The following is a 12357-nucleotide window of genomic DNA, read 5'->3' on the forward strand; positions in this document are numbered from 1 at the left end:
GAGGAGAAATAAATTCAAAGCAGCAAAAATTTGATCAAAGATGGTTAGAAGTTTTTGAATGGGCACTACAAAGTGAAAACATCTATTTTTTAAAATTGCTGCATTTTTTCTTTCAAATGCAAGCGTTTTCAGCATAATGATTCAGCTTTGGATCAAAGAAAGGAACCAGTTACTGCATGTGATAAGACTTGCAAAAGCAGAATTAAAAGATATAGCTGAATTATAGCTGAGGAACCAACTAGAGAACAGGCCATCCTAGACTGGGTATTGGCTAACGAGAAAGGAATAATTGGCAATCCAGTTGTCTGAGGCTCCTTGGGGATGAGCGACCATAATATGATAGAATTCTTCATCAAGATGGGGAATGATGTAGTTGATTCTGAGACTAGGGTCCTAAATCTTAATCAAGGAAATTACAATGGTATGAGACGCGAGTTGACTATGATGGATTGGGAAACGTTACTTAAAGGGATGACAGTGAATAGGCAATGACAAACGTTCAAAGAGTGCATGGGTGAACTGCAACAATTGTTTATTCCTGTCTGGCGCAAAAGTAAAATAAGAAAGGTGGCCAAACTATGGCTTACAAGGGAAATTAGAGATAGTGTAAGATGCAAGAAAGAGGCATACAAATTGGCCAGAAAAAACAACAGACCTGAGGATTGGGAGCACTTTAGAATTCAGCAAAGGAAGACCAAGGGATTGATTAAAAGGGGAAAATAGAGTACGAGACTAAGCTTGAGGGGAACATAAAAACTGACTGTAAAAGTTTCTATAGGTATGTGAAGAGAAAAAGATTGGTGAAGACAAATGTCGGTCCCTTACAGTCAGAAACAGGGGAATTTATAATGGGGAACAAAGAAATGGCTGACCAACTAAATACATGCTTTGGTTCTGTCTTCACGAAGGAGGACACAAATAACATACCAGAAATGTTGGGGAACACAAGGTTTAGTGAGAAGGAGGAACTGAAAGAAATCAGTATTTTAGGGAAATGGTGTTGGAAAAATTGACGGGATTGAAGGCTGATAAATCCCCAGGGCCTGATAATCTACGTGCCAGAGTACTTAAGGAAGTGGCCCTAGAAATAGTGGATGCATTGGTTGTCATCATCTGAGATTCTATAGACTCTGGAACAGTTCATACTGATTGGAGGGTAGCTAATGTAACCCCACTATTTAAAAAGGGATGTAGAGAGAAAACAGGGAATTATAGACCAGTCAGCCTGACGTCGGTAGTGGGGAAAATTCTAGAGTCCATTATAAAAGATTGAATAGCTGAGCACTTGGAAAACAATGGCAGAATCAGACAGAGTCAGCATGGGTTTACGAAAGGGAAATCATACTTGACAAATCTACTGGAATTTTTCGAGAATGTAACTAATAGAGTTGATGAGGGGGAGACAGTGGATGTGGTTTATTTGGACTTTCAGAAGGCTTTCGACAAAGTCCCACATAAGAGATTAGTGTGTAAAAGTAAAGCGCATAGGATTGAGGGTAATGTATTGAAATGGACAGAAAACTGGTTGGCAGACAGGAAACAAAGAGTAGGAATAAACGGGTCTTTTTCCGAATGACAGGCAGTGACTAGTGGGGTATAGCAGGGATCGGTGCTGGCACACGAGCTATTCACAATATATATTAATGATTTAGATGAGAGAACTAAATGTAATATCTCCAAATTTGCAGATATCACAAAGCTGGGTGGGAGAGTGAGCTATGAGGAAGATGCAGAGATACTTCAATGTGACTTGGACAAACTGAGTGAGTGGGCAAATGCATGGCAGATGCAGTATAGTGTAGATAAATGTGAGTTAATCCACTTTGGTAGCAAAAACAGGAAGGCAGATTATTATCTGAATGGCTATAAATTGAGAGAGGGGGATGTGCAACGGGACCTGGGTGTCCTCGTACCCCAGTCACTGAAGGTAACCATGCAGGAGCAGCAGGCGGTAAAGACCATAAGACCATAAGACATAGGAGCAAAAATTAGGCCATTCGGCCTATCGAATCTGCTCCGCCATTCAATCATGGCTGATAAGTTTCTCAACCCCATTCTCCCACCTTCCCCCGTAACCTTTGATCCCCTTACCAATCAAGAACCTGTCTATCTCAGTCTTAAATACAGTCAATGACCTTGCCTCCACAGCCTTCTGTGGCAATGAATTCCATAGATTCACCATTCTCTGGCTAAAGAAGTTTCTCCTCATCTCTGTTCTAAAAAGTCTTCCCTTTACTCTGAGGCTGTGCCCTTGGGTCCTAGTCTCTCCTACTAATGGAAACATCTTCCCCATGTCCACTCTATCCAGGCCTTTCAATATTCTGTAAGTTTCAATCAGATCCCCCCTCATCCTTCTAAACTCCATTGAGTATAGACCCAGAGTCCTCAAACGTTCCTCATATGTTAAGCCTTTCATTCCTGGGATCATTCTCGTGAACCTCCTCTGGATCCTCTCCAGTGCCAGCACATCCTTCCTGAGATACGGGGCCCCAAGTTGCTCACAATATTTTAAATGTGGTCTGAGCAGAGCCTTATAAAGCCTCAGCAGCACATCCCAGCTTTTATATTCTAGTCCTCTAGAAATAAATGCCAACATTGCATTTGCCTTCCTAACTACTGACTCAACCTGCAAGTTAACCTTAAGAGAATCCTGGACTAGGACTCCCAAGTCCCTTTGCACTACAGACTTCTGAATTCTCTCCCCATTTAGAAAATAGTCTATGCCTTTATTCTTCCTACCAAAGTGCACGACCTCACACTTCCCCACGTTGTATTCCATCTGCCACTTCTTTGCTCATTCTCCTAACCTGTCCAAATCCTTCTGCAGCCTCCCTGCCTCCTCAATACGACCTGTCCATCCACCTATCTTTGTATCATCTGCAAACTTAGCCAGAATGCCCTCAGTTCCTTCATCTAGATCATTAATGTATAAAGTGAAATGCTGTGGTCCCAACACTGACCCCTGCAGAACTCCACTAGTCACCAGCTGCCATCCTGAGAAGGACCCCCTTATCCCCACTCTCTGTCTCCTGCCAGACAGCCCATCTTCCATCCATGCTAGTACCTTGCCTCTAATACCATGGGCTCTTATCTTACTGAGCAGCCTCCTGTGCGGCACCTTGTCAAAGGCCTTCTGGAAGTTCAAGTAGATAACATCCATTGGCTCCCCTTTGTCTAACCTACTCGTTACCTCCTCAAAGAATTCTAACAGATTTGTCAGGCATTACTTCCCCTTGATGAAACCATGCTGACTTTGCCCGATTTTACCATGCACTTCCAAGTATTCTGAAATCTCATCCTTAATAATGGACTCTAAAATCTTACCAACGACCGAGGTCAGGCTAATCGGCCTGTAATTTCCCATCTTTTGCCTCACTCCCTTCTTAAGCGGGGGGTTACATTAGCGATTTTCCAGTCATCTGGGACCCTCCCTGACTCGAGTGATTCCTGAAAGATCGCCACTGGCGCCTCCACTATCTCTTCGGCTATCTCCTTCAGAACTCTGGGGTGTAATCCATCTGATCCAGGTGATTTATCCACCTTCAGACCTTTCAGTTTTCCTAGCACCTTCTCCTTGGTAATAGCCACCGTACTCAACCTCTGCCCCCCGACTCTCTTGAACTTTGGGGATGTCACTCGTGTCTTCCACTGTGAAGACTGACGCAAAGTACCTATTCAGTTCCTCCGCCATTTCTTTGTTCCCCATTACTACTTCTCCAGCCTCATTTTCCAGTGGCCCAAAGTCCACTTTTGCCTCTCTCTTACCCTTTATATATCTAAAAAAAAATCTTGCAATCTTCTTTTATATTACTGGCTAGTTTACCCTCATATTTAATCTTTTCCCTCCTTATTTCTTTTTTAGTTGTCCTCTGTTGGTATTTGTAGGCTTCCCAAACGCCTGGTTTCCCACTGCTCTTCGCCACATTGTATGCTTTCTCTTTAGCTTTTATGCTGTCCCTGACTTCCCTTGTCAGCCATGGTTGCCTCGTCCTCCCTTTAGTATGCTTCTTCTTCCTAGGGATGAATTTTTGCTGTGTCTCCCAAATTACTCCCAGAAACTTCTGCCATTGCTGTTCCACTGTCTTTCCTGCTAGGCTCATCTCCCAGTTAATTCTGGCCAGCTCCTCCCTCATGCCTCTGTAGTTGCCTTTATTCAACTGTAATACCGTTACATCTGATTCCAGCTTTTTCTTCTCAAATTGCAGGGTAAATTCTATCATATTATGGTCACTTCCTCCTAAGGGTTCCTTCACCTTAAGCTCCCTTATCAAATCTGCCTCATTACACATAACTAAATCTAGAATTGCCTGTTCCCTAGTGGGCTCCACCACAAGCTGCTCCAAAAAGCCATCTCGTAGACATTCCACAAATTCCTTTTCTTGGGATCCACTATCAACCTGATTTTCCCCAGTCTACCTGCATATTGAAATCCCCCATTTTCACTGTAACCTTGCCTTTCTTACACACCTTTTCTATCTCCTGGTGTATCTTGTGCCCAACATCCTGACTACTGTTCGGAGGCCTGTACATAACTCCCATTATGGTTTTTTTATCTTTGCGGTTCCTCAACTCTACCCACACAGATTCTACATCATCTGACCCTACATCATTTCTTGCTATCGATTTAATTTCATTTCTTACTAATAAAGCAACCCCATCCTCTCTGCCAACCTGCCTATCTTTTCGATAGAATGTGTATCCTTGGATATTTAGCTCCCAGTCCTGATCCCTTTGCAGCCATGTCTCCGTAATGTCCACGACATCATACCTGCCAATTTCAATCTGCGCCACAAGCTCATTTACCTTATTTCATATACTGCGTGCATTCAGATACAACACCTTCAGTCCTATATTTCCCGTCCCCTTTCTCGTTGTCATCCCTTTATCTGATGTGCTTGAAGTTAGATTCCGAGCCCTTTCCACACACACTGTGCTAAAGAAGGAAAATGGTATGTTGGCCTTCATAGCGAGAGGATTTGAGTACAGGAACAGGGATGCCTTGCTGCAATTATACAGGGCCTTGGTGAGACCACACTTGGAATATTGTGTGCAGTTTCTGGTCTCCTTATCTGACGAAGGATGTTCTTGCTATGGAGGGAGTGCAGCGAAGGTTTACCAGACTGATTCCTTGGATGGCGGGACTGACACATGAGGAGAGATTGAGTTGGTTAGGATTATATTCGTAGTTCAGAAGAATGAGGCAGGATCTCATAGAAACCTATAAAATTCTAACAAGACTAGACATGGTAGAAGCAGGAAGGATGTTCCCGATGGTGTGGGGGTCCAGAACCAGGGGTCACAGTTTAAGGATATGGGGTAGACCATTTAGGACTGAGATGAGGAGAAATTTCTTCACCCAGAGAGTGGTGAGACTGTGGAATTCGCTACCACAGAAAGTAGTTGCAGCCAAAATATTGTATGTTTTCAAGAAGGAGTTAGATTAGCTCTTGGGGTGAAAGCGATCAAAGGGGAGAAAGCAGGAGCAGGCTATTGAGTTGGATAATCAGCCATGATCATAATGAATGGTGGAGCAGGCTCGAAGGACTGAGTGGCCTACTCCTGCTCCTATTTTCTATGTTTCTATATTTATAGTATGACTTGTGCTAACTTTCAAATATGTCAAAGGGTTATGAATTGTTGGAAGTATCACGGACATAATTTATCTGCTCTCTTATTGCCTGTAATCAATGTGTTTTGTATGGAAAGAGTTGTGTCTTCTCTTATCTTGGAGTCTGTATTCCAATTAAATAATTCAGCAGCAAGCTTTTGTGAGTTTAAACTAATGTTATTTAATTTCATACTCTTTCCCTGAATTAATGAACATCACACACCCAGCCTCATGCGCGCACACACACATACACACAAAGATTGGATACAGATAAAGATAGTGCACTTTTACAGATTATGTTAATTCAGTCTCTTACAATATCTGGTTTGCCACATGGCAGGCTTGTGGTTTCTTGAATGGATTTGATAATTTAAAGTTGAAGTGAGGGTCTTTTAAAGTAAAGTGTTCACAACAGGTTGCTATATGTCTTGTAGTTGATTATCTAGGAGGTTGGTGCTCAGGTGAACTTTGAAACTGGAACAAGTTAAATACTTTGGCTGCTTGATGACTTGCAGCTAGCTTCCAAGTCTAGTTCTCAGACTGGCTGATGACTGATGGTTCTCATGGATCTGCTGGGTCCTGGAGTAATAAACATGCAGTCCCTGAAACCAGCTTTGAACACTGGTTTAACTCTTCTGAGGCCCACCCGGTCTAATGTGGATGGGGATGTCAGTATGAAAGATTGGGAAGTTGATAGTGACCATTGAGTTTCGATCTTCCCTTTTGTCCAGCATGGTGACAGGCAGTCTGGAAACTCTACAGTATTTGGGTGTTGGCTCATCCTTAAACAATGAGATGTGTGAATTCAACAAATGGCTGTTAAGTACCCTCACCTCTGTCCATATTTAATTAGATATTTGCTGGAGACTTGATACTGTCTATAGTTCAAATGCCAAATGTCACATGATTTGCAGCAGCCATCTTAACAGCTTGGTGTGTCCAATTTTTAAAAGTGACTGAAAGTTCAGAACATGACATGCCTGTACTGGGCATGACAAATGCAACAAGCAGCCAACTCACTAAAGCTTCCTGCTGAATTATTTAATTGGAATACAGGCTCCAAGATAAGAGAAGACACAACATAAGTACAGATTTAACAAGAAAGAAACTACTAACAGAAGCACTAAAATAGAGGGGACCCACCTTTATAAAGTGGGTGCAATAACATTTGTGAACTGCAACATTAAATTGTGGCACGACTGTGCCACATAATCAACCCTCCAAGAATATGTCTAGCCAGAGCTGGCAGCCCTTGTGGGATTTGAATTCAGAACTGTTTGAATCACCTGAACCCAACTACAAAAAGTTAAATTGTTTGGCCTGGTAGCTTAGTGGGGTATTGGTCTAGCAACCTGAGGAACTGAGTTCAAATTCCAGCATGACGATTTGGAAAATTGAATTCAGTGGACTCTGGTAGATTATATTCTGGCATCAGAAAAAAATCAAAACTGTAGGATTGTGGTAAAAACCAAACTGGAAAAGCAACCTTCCCACCCACCACTCCTGCCCTCCACCCCGCCACCCAATCTGGTCTGTCCTCCATGTGATGCAGTTTTAAATCTCGTTTGATAATTATCCTGTGGAACGCCTTGGAACATTTTTCAATTTAAAAGTTCTTATAGAAATGCATTTTTTGCTAACATTCCTTCCAGTTCTGAAGCTGCACTCGAAACGTTAACTTGCATGTTCCGTCCCTGGATGCCAACTAAATTTTTGAAATTTATTCTGGGGACAAGGCAACAAAGAGCAAGGGTACTTGGCCTTGAACCCGTTAAGGGTCATCCACATAATGTGGTGTTGGAAAACAGGAAGGAGTTGCACAATTTAGATGTTAACAAAAACTTGCATTTCTGTAGTGCTTTTCATAAAGTAAAACGCTCCAGGGTGTTTCACAGGAGCTTTATCAAACATAATTTGAAACCGCGCCACAGAAGGAAATACTAAGATAAGTAACCAAAAGTTAAGCTAAAGAGTTGGATTTTTAGGAGCATCTTAAAAGAGGAAAGAGATTAGGGAGGTAATTTCAGAGCTTGGCCTGGACAACTGAAGCCAAATTTGCCAATGATGGGGTGAAAAAAATCATTAATGCGCAAGAATTGGAAGCGTACAGAGACCTCAAAGGGTTGATAAAAGCAAAAAAATACAGATGCTGGAAATCCAAAACAAAAACAAAAATACCTGGAAAAACTCAGCTGGCCTGGCAGCATCTGTGGAGAGGTGCACAGTTAACGTTTCAAGTCCGCATCGAGAGGAGCACAGTTAACGTTTCGAGTCCGCATCGAGAGGAGCACAGTTAACGTTTCGAGTCATGAGTTCTTGAAGCATTAACTGTGCTCCTCTCCACAGATGCTGCCAGACCTGCTGAGTTTTTCCAGGTATTTTTGTTTTTGTTACCTCAAAGGGTTGGTTGAAGGAGACTACAGACACAGGGAGAGGCGAACAAGGTCACAGAGGTATTTAAAACCAAGGATGATAATTTGTAAATTGAGGAATTGCCAGACCGGGAACCATTGTAGGTCAGCAAGGCACAAGGGTTATAGGTGATTGGAACTCAACAGGCAAAAGAGCTTGCGTTTACAGAGGGCAAAAGATGGGAAACCAGCCAGGAGAGCATTCTGTGTCTCTCCTCTCTGCCTATGCTGCACATTCCCAATATTCTCAGTTTTCTCTCAGACCTCCAGCTTTTTATTTGTACTTAAATATTTTTTTTTTTTAAATGAGCTGAGTGATTGTTGCTCTTAATAAATGAGCCTAAACAATATTACAGCATGCCAGATTATAATAAATTAGATCAATATCTAATTGATAAAAGAGTTCGGTTTATTTTTGGACCAGGGGACTTCAAAGAAATACATTTTGTCTCCCAACTATTTTGCAGATCCTTTGTGTTCTCAGTCCAAAGGAGAGTGTGAGGTTTTATTGTGTGGCTGCAGTGAGAGGTCAAAGTTGGGATACCTGAATTCCAACATCATTTGCTGATTTTGCAATGAGGAAATGATGCAGTTGCTGTGTGTGGAGATGCGGGGGAGGGGAAGATAGAGATTACTTTTGCAAGAACACAGAGCACAGGTATATTTAGAGATCTTAAGAATGCTTGCCAAAGTTGGACCATTGCCAACAGTTGTATGTTATATGTTCTGTAGGTTTTGCAAAGAGGTTCTGAACCATATATGGTTGAACATCAAGGGCTGTAATCTCCAAGCTCCTCAGCGTCGGATTTGGGGTTACCCTAAAGATGCGCTGGGGAATCCTGGGAAGTTCCCAGATAGGGGTTTGCATGGCAATTGCCCTGAAGTGCACACTTCCTTTGGACACTTGCGCTGCGCTGGGAATCATATGAAAATGCAGTTTAAATGGCAAACTTCGAATGGTTCCACCAATAGTTTCCCAGAAAAAAATAGAAGAATTAAAACCTCTTTGAACTTCTGGGTAACTGTTGTAAAGACCCAGACCGATCCCTCCACGGCACTCACCCCCCCACAGCCCTGATCCTCCAGGGCACTACCCCACCCCTGACTAACCAATCCCCCATGATATTCCCCATCCACTGACCCCTACCCGCACGGGACTCCTCTCCCAACGCCACCCGCCGCGGGCCCGATTCTTACCCCTGGACCCCACCTTACGCCCCATCCCTCTGATGTCCGACCCATACCCACCAAGATTCCAATTCCCCAGCCCACTGAATGTCCACCTCCCCCCAAACCTCCCCAATGTCTAATCACCTCCCCAGGCCCTGATGTCTGACCCACTCAACCAATCCTGATGTACGAGCCCCTGCCCCCCTCCTGATGCCTCACCCCCCACATCCTCTCCCAATGTCCAACCCCCCCACCCCCTCTGGATGTCTGACACCCCCAGCTCCCATGATGTCTGACCCCCACCACCTCTCCCAATACCTGACACCCACAACCCACCGATGTCCGAAATCCCCCACTCCCACAAACATCCAACCTGCTGCACCCCTTCCCAATGTCTGACCTCCCAGCCCTTCTGTTGTCCGACCTCCCCACCCCCATGAATGTCTGGCCCACTGCACCCCCTCCCAACGTCCAACCCCTCCCCAGCCCCAACAAATGTCAGACCTCCCCGCCCTCCTGATGTCCGAAAGCCCCTACCCCCACGAATGTCCGGCCCACTGCACCCTCTCCTGACGCCCAACCCCCCACTGTTCAACCCCCCCAAATTTCCAACCCCCTTCAACCCTCACAAATGTCTGGCCCACTGTACCGCCTCCCGTTGTCCGATCTCCCCCACCCCCCCAGTCCCCCCAATGTCTGACCACCCCACTCCTCCATTTCCACCTGACCTCCAAACACCCCTTTTCACTTACCTTAGGCACCTACCTTCTCCCTGGCATTTCAATTTCAATGGGACCTTTAAACTTACCTGCTTTACCAGTGCCATAAAAATGGGGGCGTGTCCTGCTTCAATTTGACCATGGTAGACTTTGATGCTGGACTTCAGAGGCAGCTGTGCTGCCTGGATCTTGCCCGGCCTGTGTTGGTAGGTTGGGCACAACAGGCACGGAAGAAATTTGGCATAGGTAATTGGGCACAGAGCGGCGATCTGATGCTGATGCCACTCTGAGGAAGTTATAGGCCTAAGTGTTTATTGATTACACATAACTATGTATGTATATATAGGGAGCTTGTTTCTACACAGGTCTCTGTGCAGTCCATAACTGACCCTAGTCTTAGGTAATTTGTCTCTTTACATCACATTTTGGGCAGTACTTATTCCCAGTCCCACATTAACCCTTGCTATGCCTGATACCCTTACACTGCAACAGTTAGATTTTAATAAGAGAAACAATTGCAAACTGATAGCTGCAAATAAAGCTGTGTTCATTGTTCAGTGAAGCACAGAATCAGGGTATATTTTATTCCCTACAAAATGTTTAACCCAAAGTAAACATTATTTAACAAACTGTGCCCAAAAATAGATATTATACCATAACAAGGAGAAGATCCAGTCAATCACAACCCAGCACTGGATTCCTGGCTTCTATTTTATTTTGTCAAGCTACAAAACCTCCAGGAGAAAAGAAAAACTGGGCAATTTTTAAATATTGTCTGGGTTTAATCGAATGTGGAAGACCAAGCTGGGTTAATATTCAGTATGTTTTAAATTATTCATGTTTAAATAGGCTCTTGCAGTCTCAAATTCTTTGAACAGAATGAATGGTGCGGTGGTGAGCTCTAGGAATCTGCTGCAATCTGAAACCAGCAATTTGTACTTTCTGCTAGGAATTAAATATTAATATATTGGCTAATAATTCCTTATTTCCAACCACCGCCTCCCCCTCCCACCACACCCACACCCAGATTACCCTTCTGTAGAGTTTTGCTGATAAAATTAGGAAATGCATAGCAGCTGCCTTAAAACATTAAGTGGAACATTCCGGTCTGGAGTATAAGTTGGGCATCAGGAATGGAAGCGAGAGTGATTTCCTCATGGGAGTGGGACGGCTGGCCACATGCTTGTCAGTTCATTAGATGTATATGCGTGAGGAGTACGGTGAATCATGCGGCAGGTTGGGCAGGATGTCGACGTCCCCACTGCTTCCTCCTCAGCTGGACCATAGCTAGTAGAAGAGCTGGGTTGCCTGGAGCTAGCATCATGTCTGCCTGAGGTGATCTGTGAACAAATTGCGGTGGCCCATCTAGTCGGCATATTCTTTTAAGCCCTGAGCATTTCAGCCAATGGGAAGCCCTGGGTTGAGATTGACTGGAGCCTCTCCTTGTTATGGTATAATATCTATTTTTGGGCACAATTTGTTAAATAATGTTTATTTTGGGTTAAACATTTTGTAGGGAATAAAATATACCCTGATTTTGTGCTTCACTGAACAATGAACACAGCTTTATTTGCATCTATCAGTTGGCAATTGTTTCTCTTATTAAAATCTAACTGTTGCAGTGTAAGGGTATCTGGCATAGCAAGGGCTAATGTGGGACTGGGAATAAGTACTGTCCAAAGTGTGATGTAAAGAGACAAATTACCTAAGACTAGGGTCAGTTATGGACTGCACAGAGACCTGTGTAGAAACAAGCTCCCTATATATACATACATAGTTATGTGTAATCAATAAACACTTAGGCCTATAACTTCCTCGGAGTGGCGTCAGCATCAGATTGCCACTCTGTGCCCAATTACCCATGCCAAATTTCTTCCGTGCCTGTTGCACCTGACCTTCCAACTCAGGCCGGGCAAGATCCAGGCAGCACAGCTGCCTCCGAAGTCCAGCATCAAAGTCTACCATGGTCAAATTGAAGCAGGACAACCCTGCACATTTGCCTTCCCTCCCTGGCTCAATCCTTGAGCCAGGCTCCTCACCACTCCCTCAGCCAGCCTCCCTGCCCCATGCCCCTTAGACTAGCACCACCCGATCATCACCTCGTTGAACAATGCTCCCCAAAGATGAAAAAAACAGTGGCTACTCACTCCAACTCCAGCAAGTTGATTACCTCGCCTACTCCACACCAGTTAGCTGCAGTCGTAAATCTGAGGGCACGTACTGCTCGTTTGCCAATAACTTAATTGGGAGGGGGAATTTAATTCTGGTGAGCTGGCCTTTTAATGAGCATGCATGAGATGCGGATACATCAGGAAGATCAACATGACTTCAAACTTCCCTGAACTTAATTGCAAAAGTTCACCCCCGCTGTTGGGAAGCTGATTTCTGGTTCTCCAATTCAGTTAAGTTCCCCTGCCTGCCTTGCCTCCTGCTCCTGGGAGCAGCACAA

Source organism: Carcharodon carcharias, chromosome 4, assembly GCF_017639515.1.
Source record: "Carcharodon carcharias isolate sCarCar2 chromosome 4, sCarCar2.pri, whole genome shotgun sequence".
In the NCBI taxonomy this organism is placed as follows: domain Eukaryota; kingdom Metazoa; phylum Chordata; class Chondrichthyes; order Lamniformes; family Lamnidae; genus Carcharodon; species Carcharodon carcharias.